At 32.5% G+C, this 24,551-nt stretch overlaps 2 pseudogenes; both read right to left on the reverse strand.

Annotated features, from left to right (window-relative positions):
- Positions 1-461: 461 nt before the first annotated feature.
- Positions 462-24,551, reverse strand: part of LOC139518698 (omega-amidase NIT2 pseudogene) — a 31,597-nt pseudogene continuing 7,507 nt past the window's right edge.
- The window catches only part of LOC139518697 (omega-amidase NIT2 pseudogene), a 29,720-nt pseudogene continuing 25,848 nt past the window's right edge, over positions 20,680-24,551 (reverse strand).

The following is a 24,551-nucleotide window of genomic DNA, read 5'->3' on the forward strand; positions in this document are numbered from 1 at the left end:
CACACACATACTTCAAACTTTTTCTAACAAGTTAACATAAATTCATTAAAAAACAAAATTGCAATTTGGCTCCAGATGTTGCCGATGAAGGCATTTTAATACAAACAAAAAAAAATTCGGCTCGAGATTTTTCTGAATAGGAAAAGGATTATTCGTGGGATGGCATCTGTTTGACTTAATAGTTATCATTAAACTGAAACGTCATCGTATTTTCATGTATACGACTCCCGATTTTACACAAACTTATTACTGGCTTAGTCATATGACATGGAAAAAAATCTATTCTTTGTAGTAAATGAATTCATGAATTCTGTTTTAGGTTAATATGGCATATTTATGGTATTTTAACTAATATGTGGGGAATTTGTCAATAGCTGCGGGTAAAAAAATGCGTTCTGTCGTTACTTATTTCATTTAAAAAAAAATCATTTACAAATCCTGTTCCTTTAATTGTTATATGGATATATTTTTTTCCTTTTTACAACATTTGAGTACATATCCAGTCTCTTCTTGTGTTAAATTTTTATGTCCGTGTTACAACATTTGTCAATGAGTACATATCTGTCCTCTTCTGTGATAAAATTGGCAAACGGGTTCTAACCTTGTCGACAAAGTCCGGGTCAATGTCACAATATACAATGGTTTTCGAATGTTCTGTAGTAGCTAAAACGTCTCCCCAAGGACTGACCACTGTACTGTGTCCCCAAGCAACGTATGAAGCTGTTTCATCGCGAGACCCCGACACCAACGCTACATAAACTTCGTTGTCAACAGCCCGGGCTCTCAGCAAAGGCTCCATATGTGAAGGGCCAGTGGTCATATTAAATGCCCCAGGATATACAAGAAATTTACACCCCATTTCACCGTAAATGTGTGCTAATTCTGGGAATCGCAGATCATAACAGACTCCGATGCCGATTTTGCAATATGGAGTATCGAATGTAGTAAAGTCACATCCGGGACTTAGCGTATCAGCTTCTCTAAAACGAATTTTCCCAGGAACATCAATGTCAACCAGATGAATTTTCCTATGTTTAGTCAGAAGTTTTCATGATGGACTAAAGACTGGACATGTATTATATACCTTTCCGTTATCGAATTCTGGTATAGAACCTCCAACGATGTAGACATTGTTATCCTTGGCTGTCTGTGCTAACAGATCTGTAGTCTGTCCTGGGATACACTCGGCATATTTTGGGAAACATGACGTATCGTAAGGAGAGTTAAAACATTCCGGCAATATGATTAGTTGTGCTCCATTTGTTGCAGCCTTATAAATAAGCTTGACCGCATGCGCAAGGTTATCTGATTTAACTGCCGTTACCGCCATCTGAATAAGTGCCACCTTAAAAGTCATGTCTGTTCTTTAGGCTCTATGTACTGTTGAGGTTGAAAATGTTCATTAATATTCTGAAAAAAAATATGACGTTCATAAGAAGTTGCTGAATCGATTATTAACATTCATTTGTGTAGTAACATGTCATGCATACATATTAGACGATATATAATACCAAGCATTGTATCAAACCGAAAAGGTGAATGATTTAAGAAAACATTACAGCTCACAAGGTTACAAGGACTCCTTTTTCCTCATGCAAGACAACTAATCATAGCTTGAGGACTTAATTCTATAAGCTTAGTGGATCTTTAAGTCATAGCTTGAGAACTTAATTCTATAAGCTTGGTGGATCGACTAGTCATAGCTTGAGAACTTAATTCTATAAGCTTGGTGGATCGAATAAGTAAAAAGCATCATTTGTCTGATTGGGTTACAGATCGAATTCTGAACATCTCGAATTTTAGGCGAAGAAGCTAAAACGAAACGTTCGAATCGGTTTAGATAAATTTTGACGAAATACTTGTGAATAGTATATACATTTCAACAAAAATATTTAGATTTTAAATGTGTTCAACCTGAAAAAGTATAGTTATCTTGTTATTTAATTAACTGAACATCGCAATATAAAAAGCAGTAATCCAAGGCTGTCATTCGGTATATAGGAGAAAAATGATCGTGAAAGAATAAGTAACGGTGGCCAAGTATTGCCACAGAATTGTGAGAGATCAGGTATGGGATCGTGAAAGAAATTTTATTGAGGAGACACATGCAAGGTCAACAGACAATCTAATTTATTGAATATAAGGGGGGAAATCACATAAGACGTGTTTGTCAAAATTGTTCAACATTATGATCAGTACCTGAGATATCCGAGTTTAAAAGATCTCCGTTTTGACAAAACTACAAAAGGCCGATTGCTCATCAACAATTCAATGACAAGGAAAATGTAAACAAACATGATATTTTTTTTTCATCTTATGAATGACTGAATTACTATTCTCTGAATAATGTCGTTCTATATATAAGTCTCAAATGGCTCTCAAAAAAAAAAGGGGGGCAAAATTGGAATATTTATGATCGTGAAAGATAGGATACCACTATTTTGTAATCGTTAAAAGGATCGTGAAAGATCCGGTGTCGCTTATTTATCATTTCACAAATCATTGAAAGTGTTAAAACTGTTTTGTAACTAGATGAAAATTTATTATGGAATTCGTACAGCAAAAGAAGAAACTTCTCTGAACTCTTCGATTCACTTTTGTTGGAGAATAAAACTGTTAGGTTATGATGGTTCAATGCCATTTTTTGCCTAGTTTATAATAAGACCACGCCGACTATTCCGTGTTGCCCTATGGCAATTACCGTCCGTCTGTCCGTCCGTCAACATGTAAAATGTCATTATTTTTGGTTAAAAGACTCAAAACATTTTGAGTATGTCTTTTTGGGCTAGGATTTCAATGGAAAATGGTAATTGATTCCGACGATTTAAAATTGCGACATGTGAAAATTGGGTTGGGTGGGGGGGGGGGGGATGAGGTAAAAACTTTATTTCTATTTAGAACTTACAAAGCATGATTTACTGCTTTATGTGCTAGGATTTAAACAACAACTTATATTGAGGTATAATATGGAATTCCAGATTGATGAAATTTTCAATATTTTGAAACGGCGAAAACCCAATGCCCTCTATGCTACATGTGAAGAAAAAACACAGGAGATATTAATTTCATTATAATGCACTGCCCCTTTAAACGAATGAAAGTACTGCATGTTTTTCATATTGCACAGTATAAAGGAATTTAAATCATTTTAACAGTCATATTTCTTTTATCTGATTTTTTTTCGCCTTCTGTTGATATAACGGATATTTCCACAGATTTTGCAGTTGAGTTGTATTAAATTACTTTCACGAGCCGGTCGCAATACTTGACCACCGTTACTTAATATTTTACGATCATTTTTCTCGATATACCGAATGAGGTATATGGTCAAAGGTCAAGGTCAACCTTAAAATTTGACCTTGGAGCATTTTCAAGGTTAATAGTAGATTTAAATAGTGTTTTATGCAAGCCATTTAAAATCAGCTTTTGACAAAACTCAGTAAAGATCCATCTAAATTCCATTGAATGGATAATTTTAATAGCATTTACAAGATTATATATCTGCTCTATATTATCAAGAATCCTCTAATTATACTTCAGAAATTTACCCACGGAAAACTTACTTTCAATAGCTATAACATTGACAACAATGATAGCCCTTTTGTAGATTTTGATATTTCAGTGTCACACGGGAAAAAACTGTACAACAAAAAGGACGGTTTTTCGTTCCCTATTATTACTTTTCCTTTTTTGACGGTTATGTTCCTTTGGTTCTTTTTTCCAACTCATTCGCCATGTGCATGTCTGTAGTGACGTTTTAGGTTTACATTAACTTTATCTATGTATAACTGGTTAATTTCTGTTTTGCGGTTATTAAATCCGACTCCTTAGTCGTAACTAAGGAGTACGCCGCCATCTTGACTTTCTAAAAACCATAAATGTCCGATAAATGCAACAGAATCTAAAATGAAATAGCTCCCATCTCAAAAACTTCATTTTAATTAGATATTATCCGAATTTGAAGCGTACACGTTACGAAATAATCTTTCCCTTGAAAACTTTCATTCGTGTGACGTCGTGTTTTGCCATGACGTAAATTCGCCAAACCCTTCATGAAATTTCGCGGAATTTTATTGAAATTTTATTTTTATACATTTTCGAAGCTTTAGGGCATTTATTTTATTTCTCTTTTTTTGTTACATATGTATTAGAATAGAAACAACTGGTATGCAATTGTTTTATAATCTCAATTTGCTAAAAATCCCAGTAACTTAGCAAGAATGTGTATCGCGCATGAATAGATTACGAAAGTAGTTTCGGAAACATGGTTTATTGAAGTGTAAACCAAGATAAATATTCTAATTGACCAATCCAATTCAAGTGTTTATAGATATGCAAATGATATAAGAATTATTATAAAATATGTGAATAAGCGGTTACTTTTTAATATACAATAATGTCAATTATGTTATTTTTTTTTTTCCTGTAGCACTTGGTGTAAAACAATGCTGTGTTTTATCACCGACTTTATTTTCTATCTATGTAAATGATTTAGTCTCAGATAGTAAAGAAGCTACTTGTGATATTCAAATAGATGACATAATTTTTATGTATTTACAAACCTTTATGACTTTTTAGTAAAATCCGTTTTGACTTATGTTACTGGGGCCTGTATATCGAAGTTGTCCTAGAATTTGTCCTAAGACCTCTCGTAGGAATAAATTAGGATAACGTTTGGACCTACTTATGACATGTCCCAGCATGCACACCGAAGCTTTCTTGTGACTATCTTAGCTGGAATGTCCTTACCGCTGTCCTAAGTGTTAGCTTACAGAAAAATAGGAATTTAAATATTTTAAATGTTTAAGAATGCATTGAAATTCACCAGAAGTAAATGATTACAAGATTTAAGATTAAAAATATTATTAGTATTATCATAAAGAAAATAAATAATGTTTGTCTAAATAATGGTACATTCAAACTTTATGAAACAAAAAATGTAACAACGTTTTATATATATTTACTCTGAAAAAAAGTTCAGAAAAAAGTAAAAACGCAAAAATACTGAACTCCGAGGAAAATTCAAAAAGGAAAGTCCAAAATCAAAAGCCAAAATCAAAAGTCCAAACACATCAAACGAATGGATAATAACTGTCAACGGGGTCCATTACCCAAGCCCATGTGATTCGTAATGAAATATATATTATTGTAATACAAATATAAATGTTATCAAATTCAAACAAGTATGTTCAACCCAAAATATTGTTGAGCTTGAGAAACTTTGTAGATTTATCAAATCTATTTCTGTGAAAGTCTATCCTCCTGGTTAATACAACTATATGTTTATTTATCATTTGTGTAAATATTTATCATATTAATTTTGTATTTCACAAATGCTATGTCTTATATATGTTATATATATTATTGTAATATCTTCTCTGTAACTATGTATTTGGTTTATGAGAATAAAGATCATTCATTCATTCATATATTTGAAAAAATTGTTTGTAAACAGCAGAACATGTAACAGTGAAAACTAATAAAAGACAATCGGAAACAATCATTATATAGATTTGAGTGAGTTTTAATAATTCGAAGAGTCACGGTTTTATACTTTTCAGAGTTCAAAGGCAAATCTCGTGCATCTTCCTTAAATGAAGGAATACAAAAATTATTTCATTATGGATCACATGAGCTTGGGTAGTAGTAGGCTTCCCCTACTACGTTGGGTAATGGACCCTCTTTTTCTGAACTTTTTTTCAAAGTAAATATTATTTAATATTTTAACCTATGTACATTTATTTTATGTGTTTTATACATATAGGACGCCCCTCTATTTTTATTTTCCATGTCGGAGAAAATGTGAATAGAGGGTTATCATCTATATACTACCGTCTTTTGTAATATATTTTTGATTAAGAGCAAGAACACATTAAAAAGTGAAAATAGAAAAATATTTATAAAAAGAGGGATCCATATATAAGTGGCAATCGGATTTATTTACAAATTAACCATCATAAAATATATCTTAACGTTAAAACCATCCTAAGACCATCCTAAGACACCTATATAGGTGTCGTAGTAAAGTTAAGACGATTCCTACGACTTTTCATAAGTTACATGTTTGATAAACGCACTTAATAGGACAAAGATACGTTCTTAGATGGTTTTAGGATATGTCGTAGTCCTAAGAGCGCTTCGATAAACAGGCCCCTGATGTATAGGGAATTATAATACATAATTGTATAAATAGTCAAAATAATGCTTGTGATCATTTTGAGGCCTTTTATAGCTGACTATGCGGTATGGGTTTTGCTCATTGTTGAAGGTCGTACGTTGACCTTTAGTTGTTAACGTCTATGTCATTTGGTCTCTAGTGGAGAGTTGTCTCATTGGCAATCATACGACATCTTTCCTCGGCTTAAGCAAAAGGATCAACAATTTAGCTGCCAGATGTGATATGCATGGGTTTTGTTTTCATGTGATGTCGTTATTGGATTATAGAGTGTTAAAGTTAAATGTAGAAGATGTTATTTATGAATTTCTATACAAAATGTTGAAAAATAATCTTGGTATCAGCGGGAGCGTCTAAACATCACCTAGCCCCTGTAACTGCACTAAGCCAATGATGAGAAAAAATTATGATTAAAATAAAGACACCATCGAATAGAGATTTTTTTTGTCAAGAGAATGTATCCTAAAATTGTATTTAGTGCGTATAGTAGTTTTGGCGTAATTGGATTTTTTCTGTCGTTAAAGTTTTGGTTCGAGGGCACGTGCCAGAATTAGCAGGTAATAAAATCTCTGATCCATGAAGTAATAGAGAAACATGGTAATACCTAATAGAATAATAAAATTATGTACTTTATGTAATTGTTTACCTGTAAAAATGCTGTAAGATCATAGTTTATAACATATAATTATGTAAATAATCCAAGGATTAACAAATTTGCTGGTCTGATGTCATTATGTCACGCAAAAGAAATTATGAATGTTCGTGAAGAAAACTATGAAATACTAGTTTAGACCGATTGAAGATCGATTCAAAGCGTTCACATTGGCTTTTGTCTGTTCTGTCTCGCTAAACATTATCTTATGCAAGTAATTATATATATTGTCCTCTTGTACACCTGTATGTATAAAAAAGAAGATGTGGTATGATTGCCATTGGGAGACAACTCTCCACAAGAGACCAAATGACACAGAAATTAACAGCTATAGGTCACCATCCGGCCTTCAACAATGATCAAAGCCATACCTCATTGTCAACTATAAAAGGTCCCGAAATCACAAATGTAAAACAATTCAAACGAGAAAACTAACGGCCTAATTAGTGTACAAAAAAATGAACGAAAAACAAATAAGTAACACAGCAACAAACGACAACCACTGAATTACAGGCTCCTGACTTGGGACAGCCACATACATACAGAATGTGGCGGGGTTAAACATGTTAGCGGGATACCTACCCTCCCCTAACCTGGGACAATGGTGTAACAGTACAACATAAGACCGAATTATAAAAATCAGTTGAAAAAGGCTTAACTCATCAGATGGATACAAATAGAAATACATATAACAAAAATACATAGTGGACGTGAACTGTTCCTTGTACATCCCAACAACAAAGATCTGAGAGTACTCGCAGTTACTGACAGCTAGTTCAAAACCAATAACAACTAATAAAAAATCATGCATCTAAGACTTAATTATCAATCAGTACACAATCAGTACACATCCAACAGCCAATGGATTTAGTGTAAAGACGTCATAAACAGGTCAGAGAAAACATGACCTTGTGCAATGCCAAGATACAGGAGTCAACAGATTGTAGGTCCATGAACATGCATATGTATATAACAATAATATCTAGTTTGCTTTTAATTTATTGATAACCAGATCAATATTAATACCAATAAAAACAATATTCAAAGATCTAATGACAATGTGGAATTGGTAACCTTTTAGAATAAGTTTATTTAAAGGATCGATAAGTTTACCAGGATCGTTTCTAAATTTCAGGGCACGGCAAACAACATCTCTGTAAAAATGAGGATGTGCTATCCCGTTTGAAATAAGTTTTCTTCGGGACAACCGAACTTCAAAACCAAATCTTTATATCTATGGAAAAATTTAGTAAAAGTTTTAAGTAATTTATGGTAACAAAATCCCTGACTTAATAATTTACCAGTAATACATAGATTACGTTCGTTAAAGTCTAAAACGTCACAACAGACACGGGCATAGCGAACGAGTTGTGAAATATAAACACCGTAATCAAGTTACTTTTTTGGATGGTGATATTCCTTTGGCACCATCTTACGGTAAGATGGTGCCAGTGCCAAGTCCCTTATGTCGTAAATTTTAGTGTGAAGTTTCCCGTGTAAAACTGAAATTTCGAAATCTAGAAAAAGACAATTATTAGCGTTTATATTTGATTTATTTAAAGTAAGTTCCTTTGGGTAAATTTGGCAGTATATTTAGAAAATTTTTGATTATTTAACGAAAAAATATCATCAAGATAACGGTAGGTGTTGTTGAATTTATCACTTAAATGCAATTTTAGACGGGTCTTAACTGAGTTTTGTCATAAACTGTGATTCATATCAGTACAAAAACAAGTCTATATATTAGACCGTTGGTTTTCACGTTTGAATGGTTTAACACTTGTTATATTTGGACCCTTTATAGCTTGCTGTTAGGTGTGAGCCAATGCTCCACGTTGAAGACCGTACTTTGACCTATAATGTTTTACATTTTAAAATTATTTTTTTTTACTTAGATTGAGAGTTGTCTCATTGGCACTCGTATCACATCTTCTTATATCTACTATATGTGTCTATATACCTTTATTTCTCAACAAACCAAATTACATTGGTATACAGATACACACAATAAATATTACTTAATGTATATATATATATACACACACATACAAAAGTTAAACGAAAGCAAGAGAAGCAAATATCATATATTACAGTATACATATTAAACTAAATGATATCAAGTACATAAGGTTATGAATAAAATCTTGAAATCGTCGAAATCTTGACAATTGTTCAATTGTTTTTTTCAATTGTCCAAAGATGTTTAATTAAACTGACATACAACATAAAATCAAATTAATTAAAAAGTGAAATAAAATTACTGTCTTGCTATTTTTTTTTAAATATTTACTTTGATATTTAAAACTTTCTTTAAACATAATACGTAATAAATGATTAATTAAATTACCTTTTGCAAAATTTTCAGCAGTCTTTCATACTTTTTAATGATATCGGGTTCCATTAAACCACAAGGACCCAACATTTTATACTCTTATATTTAAAATTTGTTTTTATTCGGGCAAAAATTGGATTAATGTATGGGGGGAAATAAAAATCAAGAAATATACTTCAATATACTCGGCTAATTTCCATTGATTTACTGTAATTTTCGCAATTCTATCATTTCATATAGCGCATACAAACACTTTTTCAAAAACTAATTTTCTAACAAAGCATCAAAGAAAAGACTTACAGCCTTATGATCATCCTTAATGAGTTTAAATAGTTAAATATGAATCCCTCAAGATTGATTGGGTCACTTAAGGTGACCTGACAGTGACATTACACAATAAAGAGCGTGTGCCACGTTAAAAATTAAAAAAAATCTTTTACATCTTCTAACCAATGCTGAAAAATAATTTCTTTAATAATAAAATTAATCTTAATTTATGTTCTTAATCCGATAATATGATGCTAACAGCCTAATTAGTGTACAAATAAAAGGAACGAAAAAACAAATATGCTTCAGTTGAATAGTAGATACTTAGCCAGCTGCTGCAGTTAGAAATTTGACAAAATTAAACTTGAAAATTTTTCTGTCATTTTATAAAAGAATTTCGTTAAATCATTGCAATGTTTTACTTAGGGGTATGTTAATATTGTAATGTCTTTATGGTGAAAGATTTTGTAAGTTTAAGCTAATCTTATTTTATATTTCAATTTGTTTTTCAATTAGCGACATTTACTTCAATCTTATCTAGTAATGTTGTATAATAAAACATTGAATTGAATTGAATTGAATTGAATTGTATCTATATATTTAATTCGATTAATTCGTCTGTGTGTCCTATTATCACTGGGGTAAAGCTGATGACCGTAACTGCATTCACGGTCATCCCAAGATGTCAGATGAAAAATTAGGTCAGTTTCTGTATTGTCTGTGCTTCTATATCATTTTCTTTACAAAGCATACATTGATACGATATAAATTTATAAAAGATTCACACGGAAATCACAAATTACTACCGAGAAATGTACATGAAACAGGAAATTCGATTTGAAAAAATCGTTACGATGACCGTAAATCATCATCAATATATTTTAAAGATGACCGTAACATATAACATGGATGACCGTGATTGGTAAACAGAAGACCGTAACTTGTAAAGGATGACCGTAATTTGTTAAGGCTGACTGTAATTTATAAAGAATGACCGTAACTTTTAAAGGATGTCCGTCAATTCTAAGAGATATCCGTATTTGTATTCATAGCTTTTTGTTGAGTTTGTCTCAATAGGGGATCGGTTAGTGGATATAAATTAATATGTTTCAAAAATTTCTTTTTAACCATTTCGGATTCATGACAATGCTAGTCAGTTGCATGTTTCTCGCAAATAATGAAATATTTATTGTTAACGATGTTAAAATTTGGATACAAATTGACAGCGATACGACGAACAGTTGAAGAAACATGAATGTGCCCCTAGTACACGGATGCCTCATACACTATCATTTTCTATGTTCAGTGGACCGTGAAAATAGGATAAAACTGTAATTTGGCATTAGAATTAGAAAGATCAAATCATAGGGGATATGTGTACTAAGTTTCAAGTTGATTGGACTTTAATCAAAAATTTCCTTGACCAAAAGATTTAACCCAAAGCTGGACAGACGGACAAACGAACAGACGATCGGACGCACTGACCAGAAAACATGATGCCCATAAACGGAGCATAAAAAAACATTAATTAAACATTTGAATAACCGGTAATCGAGCTCATGTGTATGGTTCCAGAGGAAGCAGATTAAAATCTTAATTTGTCTAGATATATGAATAACATTTCTGTATATAAACAAATTGACAATAAACTCATCATAGATACCAGGACTAAATTGAGTATACAATGTTCCTCCTTGTGATACGCTATTCGAACAAGGCTATTTTAAGGATCTATTTTGCTGGAGCTCACCTTCACTAGTTTAGTCGTATTATTTTTAAAACATTTTCTGTTATCTTATAATTTGCAGGAAAAAAATGGAAGACTAATCAGAAATGATATAATATCAATGGGTGTTCATTCATTGGCATTTTGAAAAAGGTGTATTTATTACATGTCATTAAAAGGAATCCCAGATATAAAAATAAATAATATCTTTTGGCTTGTAGTTGGAGGCTGTGCATCGCATTTTGTTTTATTATACTTGTAAGGTGTCATTTTATCGCGCTTTTGTTGCATTTTTTCCCCACTTGTTCATGTGCAAGTCTTGTTGCAAATTCATTTTAAGAATTAAGACCTCTACCGTAAAAAAAAGATACATATGGTGAACTATGTATTTGAAGCACGTCTTATTTTCTTCTACCTATAGGATGGTACTCTCATATAAATAGGTTTATACCAACACGATTAATCATTTGATACAGAAAAGGTAGTTATATAAATACGGATATTTCTTAGATTTGACGGTCATCCTTTAAAAGTCTCGTTCGTCATTTACAAATTACGGTCATCTTAAAACCAATTACGGTCACCCTTTTATGAATTGCTGATTCTGTTATGGTCATGTCGATTGGGATTTACGGTCATCTGAACGATTTTTTTCAAATCAAAATTCCTGTTTTATGCACATTTATCAGTAGTAATTATTGATTTCCGTGTGAATCTTTTATAAATTTACATCGTATCAATGTATGAATTGTAAAGAAAATGATATAGAAACACCTTAACAGACAATACAGATACTGACCTAATTTTTCATCCGACATCTTGGGATAACCGTGAATGCAGTTACGGTCATCAGCTTAACCCCAGTGATTATATTGTTTATTATTTCCGCTATAACATCTATTCTTTTTTAATAGTTATCAAAGGTACCAGGATTGTAATTTAGTACGCCAGACGCGCGTTTCGTCTACATAAGACTCATCAGTGACGCTCAAATCAAAATATTTATAAAACCAAACAAGTACAAAGTTGAAGAGCATTGAGGATCCAAAATTCCAAAAATCTAATCTATTGTTTTCATTTGTTCCGTTAATTGATAACGTCTGATTTTGTCAGTTTTATGGACTTTATGGACTTTTTACTGTTGTCAGGTCATTAAAGATTGCATATTTTGGCTTTCATATCGATTCACTTATAGGGTCTTTGCATCGGAACTAAACACATTTATTTAAAAACCAGTTGTTGGCATGACACGGGTTATGTTCTTCTCATATATTTTATGATAGTATGATACTAAACCCCTAACGGGAGGGATTGTGCCTGATATTCATAGGATGAAGACATAATCTTTCAATCAGTTTAATTGAGGTCTGGAGCTGGCATTTCAGCTAACTGCTAGTAGTCTGTTGTTATTTATGTATTATTGTCATTTTATTTATTTTCTTTTGTTACATCGTTTGACATTGGACTCGGACTTCTCTTGAACTGAATTTTAATGTGCGTATTGTTCATGTTGTTATGCGTTTACTTTTATACATTGGCTAGAGGTATAGGGGGAGGGTTGAGATCTCATAAACATGTTTAACCCCGCCGCAATTTTGCGCCTGTCCCAATTTATGAAAATCTAGGATAATACTGATGCATAAGTTTATGGTATCAATATCAGTTTATAATGTATTGGTTGGTATACATAGGATTGGCTTATGACTTGTTATATGCATCTTTATTTCATTTATATGTTGTTTAATATTATAATTGTCTGTATTTGGATCACGCCTCTATTGTGCTCTTTCCAATAAGATATTGAATTGAATTGAATTGAAAATAAAGATACCATCGAATAGAGTTTTTTTATCAAGAGAATATATCCCAAAATTGTATTTAGTGCGTATAGTAGTTTTGGCGTAATTTGATTTTTTCTGTCGTTAAAGTTTTATTTCGAGGGCACGTGCCAGAATTAGCAGGTAATAAAATCTCTGATCCATGAAGTAATAAAGAAACATGGTAATACCATAGTTATTATATAATTACACCTGTTTGTTTGTCTTGCTCGATTTTGTTTTTGCATGCTTTGTTTTTGTAGAATATATATTTTCAAAGGTTTTCTGGGGTTTATTTCTGCTTGAATGTAATTTTTTTGTAGGATTTTTTAAAATTGTTTTATTTGGTGTTTTTTTTCTGCTGAAAAAAATATTATACTCGTTCTACATTTTCTTAACATGTGGTAAATCACACTTTGAAGAGTCGGTATAATAGCACCCTTCCCATGGATCTAGCATAAATACGCTCAAGGCAGTGTATGGCGAATGGAGTTTATAATAGTGTATGCTTGTGTGCATTCGCCACTAGCTTTTCTTTAACGAAGCACAAGTAATGCATATAATTCTTTATATTAATGTATGTCAGTTCACATGCGTAAAGCCCCCGTTACACTAGACAACGATCTCACCACGCTCACCGCGATCTAAAATAAATCTAGATCGTTGTGAGGTCGCAGTATGAGCGGCATGAAAATGTAAATGTTCGTTGTTTTCACGATGCTTCTACGTTCTCATTACGCTTCTACAACGATCCTGATACGATTATATCACGTTTTTACCACGCTTATTCTGCGACCTCACTACGATTATTACGATCTTACTACGCTCATCACGTTCTCACTACGACCATACCACGATTTATCCGATTTATTGCAACACGATCTTAACACGCTTCTCTTGCGATTATAGCACGCTCTTACCACGATCATACTACGATCATACCACGTTCATACCGTGATCTTACTGCGCTCTCAGCAATAACGTCAACATCGTGTTCCATAGAAATACTGTTCCATTCCTTCTATTTCTCAATAATACGTAGATTTATGGGAAACAACACAGTCATGCCACCAAAATCTACTAGAACTCGTGGGCATGGTGGTAGGAGTAGAGGTAGAGGGGCCTCTGATACGAATTCTATTCCAGTAGAGATGTCGGACCGACCAATCCAACCTGAATCACAACCTATTGCTGGTCCATCAAGATCAAATGACGATGTTTTAGTGAACGATAGTGTGGACACATGGTTCAATTGAAATTCATGTTTCAAACAAAACCTGGAGAGCTTTTATATATCTTATGTGACAATGACAATGAGCATGACTAGAACTCGAAATTGTCGTAGCATGAACGTAGTCAGGTCGTAAGAAGAGCGTGATGAGGACGGCATGAGCGTACTAGAATCTTACTATGGTCTTGAAATGCGTGGTATAAACGTGGTGTAGTCGTAGTTGAAGCGTGGTTGGGTCGCGGTGAGAACGTGATGGTCGTAGTGAGGTCGTAGTTACGTCGCTGTGAGATCGTATCGCAGACTCTCCGACTAGAAACACGCTTTCCCTACTCTCTCGCTACGATGGTACAGCGACCTTTGCGATCTTACCACGACCTTAATGCGCTCTCACTACGCTTCTACGCTTCTACTACAACCTGATTTCGCCACGACCGCACCACGATTGTTTTAAACATGTTTAAAGTTGGTCCACACTCATCACGATCATAAAGACCTCACCACGACCGTATCACGACCTTACTGCGATCTACACGATCGGCAAAATTTTGCATTTTTTTCAGAGATCGTAGTGCGATCGTGGCCTAGTGTCACAGGAGGAGTATAAAGAAAAATATATCCAATTACTATAATATTTAATTCTTATGTTTCCCATCTATATAACTTCTTCACCAATGACTAAATAAATCAGTTATAACTATCAGACAATTTAATTATTTAATTTTTTTAACCATACTTCTATATATTACGATTAATACATAGGGACAGAAGATATTTTATTTATAAACATCGATGTTTGAACTTGAAGTTACCTATTGAGCCTGAAAGATGGGCAGGGATTCCGCGAGAAAATAGAATAATAAAATTATGCACTTTATATAATGAGGGAATAGGTGACGAGTTTCATGTATTGTTTACCTGTAAAAATGCTGTAAGATCACAGTTCATACCATATTATTTTGTAAATAATCTAAGCATTAACAAATTTACTGGTCTGATGTCATTATGTTACGCACTAGTGCAAAAGAAACTATGAATGTTCGTGAAGAAAACTATGAAATACTAGTTTAGACCGATTGAAGATCGATTCAAAGCGTTCACATTGGCTTTTGTCTGTTCTGTCTCGCTAAACATTATCTTATGAAAGTAATTATGTATATTGTCCTCTTGTACACCTGTATGTATAAAAAAGAAGATGTGGTATGATTGCCAATGAAACAACTCTCCACAAGAGACCAAATGACATAGAAATTAACAGCTATAAATAAACCATACGGCCTTCAACAATGATCAAAGCCATACCGCATAGTCAACTATAAAAGGTTCCGAAATCACAAATGTAAAACAATTTAAACGAGAAAACTAACGGCCTAATTAGTGTACAAAAAAAAATGAACGAAAAACAAATAAGTAACACAGCAACAAACGACAACCACTGAATTACAGGCTCCTGACTTGGGATAGCCACATACATACAAAATGGGGCGGGGTTAAACATGTTAGCGGGATACCAACCCTCCCCTAACCTGGGACAGTGGTGTAACAGTACAACATAAGAACGAACTATAAAAATCAGTTGAAAAAGGCTTAACTCATCAGATGGATACAAATAGAAATACATATAACAAAAATACATAGTGGACGTGAACTGTTACTTGTGCATCCCAACAACAAAAAGACACTAAGTAAAGATCTGAGAGTACTCGCAGTTACTGACAGCTAGTTCAAAACCAATAATAACTAATAAAAAAGCATGCATCTAAGACTTAATTATCAATCAGTACACATCCAACAGCCAATGGATTTAGTGTAAAGAGGTCATAAACAGGTCAGATAAAACATGACCTTGTGCAATGCCAAGGATACAGGAGTCGACAGATTGTAGGTCTATTAAAGTGCATATGTATATAACAATAATATCAAGTTTGCTTTTGATTTATTGATAACCAGATCAATAGTAATACCAATAAAAACAATATTCAAAGATCTAATGACAATGTTGAATTGGTAACCTTTTAGAATAAGTTTATTTAAAGGATCGATAAGGTTACCAGGATCGTTTCTAAATTACCGGCACGGCAAACAACATCTCTGTAAAAATGAGGATGTGCTATCCCGTTTGAAATAAGTTTTCTCCTGGTACAACCGAACTTCAAAACCAAATCTTTATATCTATGGAAGAATTTAGTAAAAGTTTTAAGTAATTTGTGGTAACGAAATCCCTGACTTAATAATTTACCAGTAATACATAGATTACGTTCGTTAAAATCTAAAACGTCACAACAGACACGGGCATAGCGAACAAGTTGTGAAATATAAACACCGTAATTTTCCTTTTTTGGATGGTGATGTTCCTTTGGCACCATCTTACGGTAAGATGGTGCCAAGTCCCTTATGTCGTAAATTTTAGTGTGTAGTTTCCCGTGTAAAACTGAAATATCTAAATCTAGAAAAAGACAATTATTAGCGTTTATATTTGATTTATTTAAAGTAAGATCCTTTGGGTAAATTTGGCAGTATATTTAGAAAAAAAAATATCATCAAGATAACGGTAGGTGTTGTTGAATTTATCACTTAAATGCAATTTTAGACGGGTCTTAACTGAGTTTTGTCATAAACTGTGATTCATATTAGTACAAAAACAAGTCTATATATTAGACCGTTGGTTTTTCCGTTTGAATGGTTTAACACTTGTTATATTTGGAGCCTTTTATAGCTTGCTGTTCGGTGTGAACCAAGGCTCCGCGTTGAAGACCGTACTTTGACCTATAATGGTTTACATTTAAAAAAAAATAATTTTTACTTAGATTGAGAGTTGTCTCATTAGCACTCATATCACATCTTCCTATATCTACTATATGTGTCTATATACCTTTATTTCTCAACAAACCAAATTACATTGGTATACAGATACACACAATAAATATTACTTAATGTATATATATATGTTAGCGGCAATAAGTAAAATTAGGCATTAAGCTTAAATCCTAGGCAATAGAAATTTTCAGTCATTAAGCTTATTTCCTGAAATTTGATGATGCTTATTCATCCTATTGCAGAACATAATTTTAGGCAATAAGTAAACTATCGAATTTATGCATCTTTGCTGATTTATTTTTGATTTTAAGTCGTTTCTTAATTATATTTCTAATATTACATGTATAAATATACATTCATTTGACAGGTCTTCAAAAGTAAGTTTATTTAGTAATTTTAACAGTTAAAAAACAGAATTAACTCATTTTTTAACATACATTTTTCATGTTTTTGTGATATTAAAAAATATTAAAAAGATTTAAAATAAAAAAAAAAAAGCGATTGCATCCACTGATTAAAAAAAGGGGGGAATTCTATAGAATAATTATAATATTTATTTGAAAATTTGTACATTTCAATAGTCGAGCTGGTTTGAACTGGTCAAAAGTAGACAAAATTAAGATATGATTTTTTACTCACACCATTTAAAGAAAATAAAATTTGATAAGTAAGTTTTCTTTGTTAACAGTTCCACAACTATTAACATTTGTGATAACAAAATGATTTTAACACAAATTTCTATCTTGAGTTTTCATATTTTAAAATTATTATGTGATGCATTTTTATATAAATAACATTTCAATTTGTAATTAGTGATTTTATTTCCGGTCTATTCTGGATAGTTTTCCCTTTGGCAATCATATTTATATTAGGATGAAACTGGGCCATGTAGTTTTGCATCGGTAAAATTATATTTTTTTCTTTTGCAGTTATAAAATAAAATATTTGAAGTACTCAGTATTTATATAAAAGATGCACGATTATAGGTTTAATTTAACTAAATGCAAGTAGCTTGTTCAATTCTAATATAAAACGTAGTTAAATATTTTGACTTATATTTAAAAAAAGAAGATGTGGTATGATTGCCAATGAGGCAACTATCCACAAAAGACCAAAATGACACAGACATTTAAAACAACTATAGGTCACCGTACGGCCTTCAACAATGACCAAAGCCAAAACCGCATAGTCAGCTATAACAGGCCCCGATAAGACAATGTAAAACAATTCAAACGAGAATGTTTTGTTTCAAAGAGTTTAAATGTATATCGAAATTTTTACTACCCTTAAATTGAAAATTAATAATGATTTTCTAATAACTAATCGGTTAATAGATTAAAGTATTTAGTTTAACTTGAAACAATACTTAATTTTTTTCATTTGGTATTTTGTTTTACGCCAAAACTAAGGACAACGGTTAGGACATCCTAGCTAAAATGATCCTCAGATAGCTGCGATGTGCATGCTGAGACATGTCGTAAGTCGGTCCTAACTTGATCATAATTTCTGTCTTAAGAATATCTTATAGGACCGATCCTAGGACAGTTTCGATAAACAGGCCCCAGTTCTCATAATGTTATTATGTACCACATTTATTTTTATTTAAATAAGTAAATGTCTTTAATTTAATAACTCGCATTTATATTTTAGGCATTAAGCTTAATGCCTGCACACATTTTTCAGGATTTAAGCTTAAATCCTAGGATTTAAGACTAATGCCTAACATCATTTAGGCAATAGACTTACTGCCTAGGCGTTAGCTTATTGCCTAGGATTTAAGCTTAATGCCTAATTTCACTTATTGCCGCTAACATATATATATATATACACACATACAAAAGTTAAACGAAAGCAAGAGAGGCAAATATCATAAATTACAGCATACATATTAAACTAAATGATATCAAGTACATAAGGTTATGAATAAAATCTTGAAATCGTTGAAATCTTGACAATCGTTCAATTTTTTTTAATTGTGCAAAGATGTTTAATTAAACTGACATTCAACATAAAATCAAATTAATTAAAAAGTAAAATAAAATTACTGTCTTGCTATTTTTTTTTAAATATTTACTTTAATATTTAAAACTTTCTTTAAACATACTACGTAATAAATGTTTAATAAAATTACCTCTTGCAAAATTTTCAGCGGTCTTTCATACTTTTTGATGATATCGGGTTCCATTAAACCACAAGGACCCCACATTTTATACTCTTATATTTAAAATTTGTGTTTATTCGGGCAAAAATTGGATAAATGTATGGGGGAAAATAAAAATCAAGAAATATACTTCAATATACTCGGCTAATTTCCATTGATTTACTGTAATTTTCGCAATTCTATCATTTCATATAGCGCATACAAACACTTTTTCAAAAACTAATTTTCTAAAAAAGCATCAAAGAAAAGACTTACAGCCTTATGATCATCCCTAATGAGTTTAAATAGTTAAATATGAATCCCTCATGATTGATTGGGTCACTTAAGGTGACCTGACAGTGACATTACACAAAAAAGAGCGTGTGCCACGTTAAAAATTAAAAAAAAATCTTTTACATCTTCTAACCAATGCTTAAAAATAATTTCTTTAATAATAAAATTAATCTTAATTTATGTCCTTAATGCAAATTTAACCGGTGCTTTGCATTTCATTTGCGCCAAAACTTGAAACAAGTAAATATAGGGGAATTAGTTTAGAGTGATAACTTTTATGGATTCTCTCATAATTTAATTAACTAGCGGAGTTCCGTGTAAATTTTTTTTCAAAAATCTATTTTGTTAACTTTTTTATGTAATAAATTTATTTAATTCGGTCCTGACCTAATTTGATCATCAGCGTGGCTAAAAGAATTATGGCCAGAGGTATTGTGAGGTGACGTTAAGGAACTTTCCATTTAACTAAGCCGTTTATTTGGAACTTTCCATTCAAAAACTATCAGCTAGGTGTAACATACACCATTTTATACCTGGAAAAAACATGTTACCCTGTCACGTCCACGTGTTTTTGTTATATGTATTTCTATTTGTATCCATCTGATGAGTTAAGCCTTTTTCAACTGATTTTTATAGTTCGTTCTTATGTTGTACTATTACACCACTGTCCCAGGTTAGGGGAGGGTTGGTATTCCGCTAACATGTTTAACCCACCACATTCTATATGTATGTGCCTGTCCCAAGTCAGGAGCCTGTAATTCAGTGGTTGTCGTTTGTTGCTGTGTTACATATTTGTTTTTTCGTTCCTTTTATTTGTACATTAATTAGGCTGTTAGGTTTAGTTATAATCAGAAAGCCCCACTTTTCTACTTTAGGGATATATATTAAGAATTCGGACACACTTGCGGTTTTGTGCAATCTTTAGACTTTTTTGACCGGGGTCCAATAATCTGTGAAGGATTAGCTGTATTGTATTTCACGAACTATTACGTGCACAGAAGTCTGACTGAATTCTTGTATTGAGATAATGATTTTTTTTAATTGACGCTATTTTGATCAAAATAGATAGAGGGGGAAATCGGTCCTACCTTCCCCTTTTGATTTTCAAAACTGTGACATAGCTCAATTACTGTAACTTGACCTTAAACTGTTAACTATGTAATCGACCTCTGTAAAATCGATTCAAATATTTTACTTCTGTTGAAAACATATAAATAAACAATTACTGTCATTACTTATTTCATTTTTTATAAAATTCAATTACGGTTACATATCATGATTCTTTAAGGGTTATACAGAATCGATATATTTTTTTCCTTTTTACAACATTTGAGTACATATCCAGTCTCTTGTATTTAATTTTTATGTCCTTGTTACAACATTTGTCAATGAGTACATATCTGTCCTCTTCTGTGATAAAATTGGCAGTTGAGTTCTAACCTTGTCGACAAAGTCTGGGTCGATGTCACAATAAATAATGGTTTCCAAATGTTCTGTGGTGGCTAGAACGTCTCCCCAGGGACTGACCACTGTACTGTGTCCCCATGCAACGTATGAAGCTGTTTCATCGCGAGACCCCGACACCAACGCTACATAAACTTCGTTGTCAACAGCTCTGGCTCTCAGCAAAGGCTCCATATGTGAAGGGCCAGTGGTCATATTAAATGCCCCTGGATATACAAGAAATTTACACCCCATTTCACCGTAAATATGTGCTAATTCTGGGAATCGCAGATCATAACAGACTCCGATGCCGATTTTACAATATGGAGTATCAAATGTAGTAAAGTCACATCCGGGACTTAGAGTATCAGCTTCTCTAAAACGAATTTTCCCAGGAACATCAATGTCAACCAGATGAACTTTCCTATGTTTAGTAAGAAGTTCTCCTGATGGACTAAACACTGGACATGTATTATATACCTTTCCATTATCAATTTCTGGTATAGAACCCCCAATGATGTAGACATTGTTATCCTTGGCTGTCTGTGCTAACAGATCTGTAGTCTGTCCTGGGATAGACTCGGCATATTTTGGGAAACACGACGTATCGTAAGGAGAGTTAAAACATTCCGGCAATATGATTAGTTGTGCTCCATTTGTTGCAGCCTTATTAATAAGCTTGACCGCATGCTCAAGGTTATCTGATTTAACTGCCGTTACCGCCATCTGTATAAGTGCCACCTTAAAAGGCATGTCTGTTCTTTAGGCTCTATGTACTGTTGAGGTTGAAAATTTTCATTAATATTCTGAAAAAAAAATATGTTTAAAAGTTAAAGAATCGATTATTAACATGCATTTGTATAGTAAAATGTCATTCATATATATATATATATATATACATACAAGACGATGACATCAATACCTAGCTATGTACAAACAGAAAAGACGAAGAATTAAAAAAAATAATGACAGCTCACAAGGTTACACTTATCATAGCTAGAGGAATTAATTGTGTAAGCTTGGGAGATCGAAGTTAAAACACACACTGTCTCACTCGGTCACTGTGTGACAGATCGAACTCCGGATATCTCGAAATTTAGTCGAAGAAGCTACCGCGAAAAGTTGTCAACAATAAAGGTCAAAGCACGGCATTTAACATAAAATACAAATTATTGCAGGAGAGTTTTTCTTTTCTCATACAATACACTATCATAAGAATAGAATGTAGGCATTCAATGAATGAACATGTGTCTGTCAGATTATAAAAATTGGTAAAAGCAGAAATCCTCATGATGCATAAACAGAACAATCATTATTACAGCAAGATTAAGGTTCCTATCATTTATAACTGAACCAACATTAAGTACTTTAATATTTTTAAAATGATTATTTTTGTGATATTGAAAAATGTATTGACCTTGTGTGTAATGTTTGTAATGAGAATATAGTCCTTCTTTAGTTTCCTTTACACTATGTTACACCGGAAAAAACATGCATATTACAACCTAGAAGTTATTTGTTTCCTTACTACTCTCTAAATGTTGAAAAAGTTATCTTTTTATACAAGTTATAAGCGTATATTACAAATCGGTTTAATAAAGCCGTTTAAGTTAGCATCCGTTTACTTTAAGTAAGGTCCCTGTGTCATTTTGTATAAGTAAATATTGGTATGGTCGGTGAAACTTTTATAAAATAAATCATCTATTTATTTTTGTACTACTTACAATCTAGTAAATTGGGTACATAAATTAGGCCGTTAGTTTTCTCGCCTAAATTGTTTAACATTTGTCATTTCTGGGTCATATATAGCTGACTATGCGGGAAGGGCTTTACTCATTGCTGAAGGCCGTGTCAGTCTATGGAAGAAGCGATTCGATAAAAAAAAATTTCTTATATCACATAGCGATATTGTCTAATATCAATTGTAAATATGCAGACATTCCATGCGGGAAATGTTGTTTTCGGCAACGAAAATTTAAGAAAATACTAACTTTGAAACTGATTGTTTAAATATGAACAAGAATTGAGTCTAAATATACATTCAGAAGTTAGTTAAAAGCAAACGTTTATGTCCGTGTAAAATTTGAAGTGCTGTGTTTTTCTTATATACATAAATATACTTATGTTCTAATTCGCCAAGCTTAACCGAACATAAATTATTTAGTCAATAAAACTCAACACATGTATACTATAGGATTGAGCTCTCCTTATGAGTAGCACACTTTAATACTTTATTTTTTCTTCATTTCATATATTCATATTTCAATATTCATTCAAACGTCCATCTGCATCTAATAACTCATCCAAGAAAATCACACAAGTTTCCCCAATACAACAAAGTCTGTATCGGGACTCCGTCCCACTAAAAATCAAAATCAATAACAATCTACAAAACACAATAAATACATTATTATTACAATTTATCTCGTTACATCATTAATCTGACTAACTCAAATCTATCAAATGGGTGGGGTGGGTGGGGGATATGTGTATAACGAAACGGAAGGTATGCTACTCGGTAAAGGCAGAACATCGAATAACTGGTTATAAAAATATCTTATATTTATAATAAGATTCTGCACGAGAATCACGATCCTATCCTCGTACAAACAGGTAGGATACCTGCATTGCGACATACAATAGCCAATCAAATCATACAATAACATTAAACCAGGTATGCAACCATGTGCTCATCAACACGTGTTGAACATAAACAAACACAGACATGTGCTTCCGATACTATTAATAAATATATAAATGCTACTAGTTCTAATATCAATATATCAATGCGATACTTTTAAAATATCATAGCGGTGGTTTTGTTATATCAATATTAGTACTTATTGGTATTAATGTTTGACTGCTGTAACCCATATTTTGACAATTTTACCTATTATGTCTGTTTTGTTCACGCATCGTTGTAAATATAACAGAATTTGATGAGACTGTCATACACGTGAGAGGTTTAGCGCTATAAAACCAGGTTCAATCCACCATTTTCAAAATTTGAAAATGCCAGTACCGATATGGGGTTTAATAAGCAATGTCGTAATCAAATAGCTAAGTATCAAACTTATTGTTCACATATAAAACATTTAGCAAATTTTATAATGAACGCACCGAAATAATATATATCTGATATGCTCGCAACGCACGCATGGAAGACTTTCTTTATTGATAACAATGAAACTAAATTGTGACAAAGATGAATCATACTGTCCTCGTTCAGATTGATTCGACAAAATCTGACCTGTACTTTTGAATTTCCTTTTTTTTTTATACAAACTGGACCGTTGGTTTTCCTGTTTGAATGGTTTAACGCTATAAACTGTTTTGTTCCTAAATAGCGTGGTGTTCGCTGTGAGCCAAGTCTCCGTGTTTAAGGCCCTACTTTGATCTATAATGGTTTGCTTGAAACAAATTATTACTTTGATGGAAAGTTGTCTCATTCGAACTAATGCACCATCTTCTTATATCTATAAACCTTTAAAATTTCCCCTTATAAATAACTGCTTTCCAGTCCTCCAAAAACGTCATTTGGGTGCTGAATCTTATGTAAAGTGCAATACTAGCACACTTCTAAAGCTTTAACGGTAACGACAGTTATGATGGTACAAGACCGATTACGTCAATAAAAATACAAAATAAACAGAACTGAAC

Source organism: Mytilus edulis, chromosome 4 (assembly GCF_963676685.1).
Source record: "Mytilus edulis chromosome 4, xbMytEdul2.2, whole genome shotgun sequence".
NCBI lineage: Eukaryota > Metazoa > Mollusca > Bivalvia > Mytilida > Mytilidae > Mytilus > Mytilus edulis.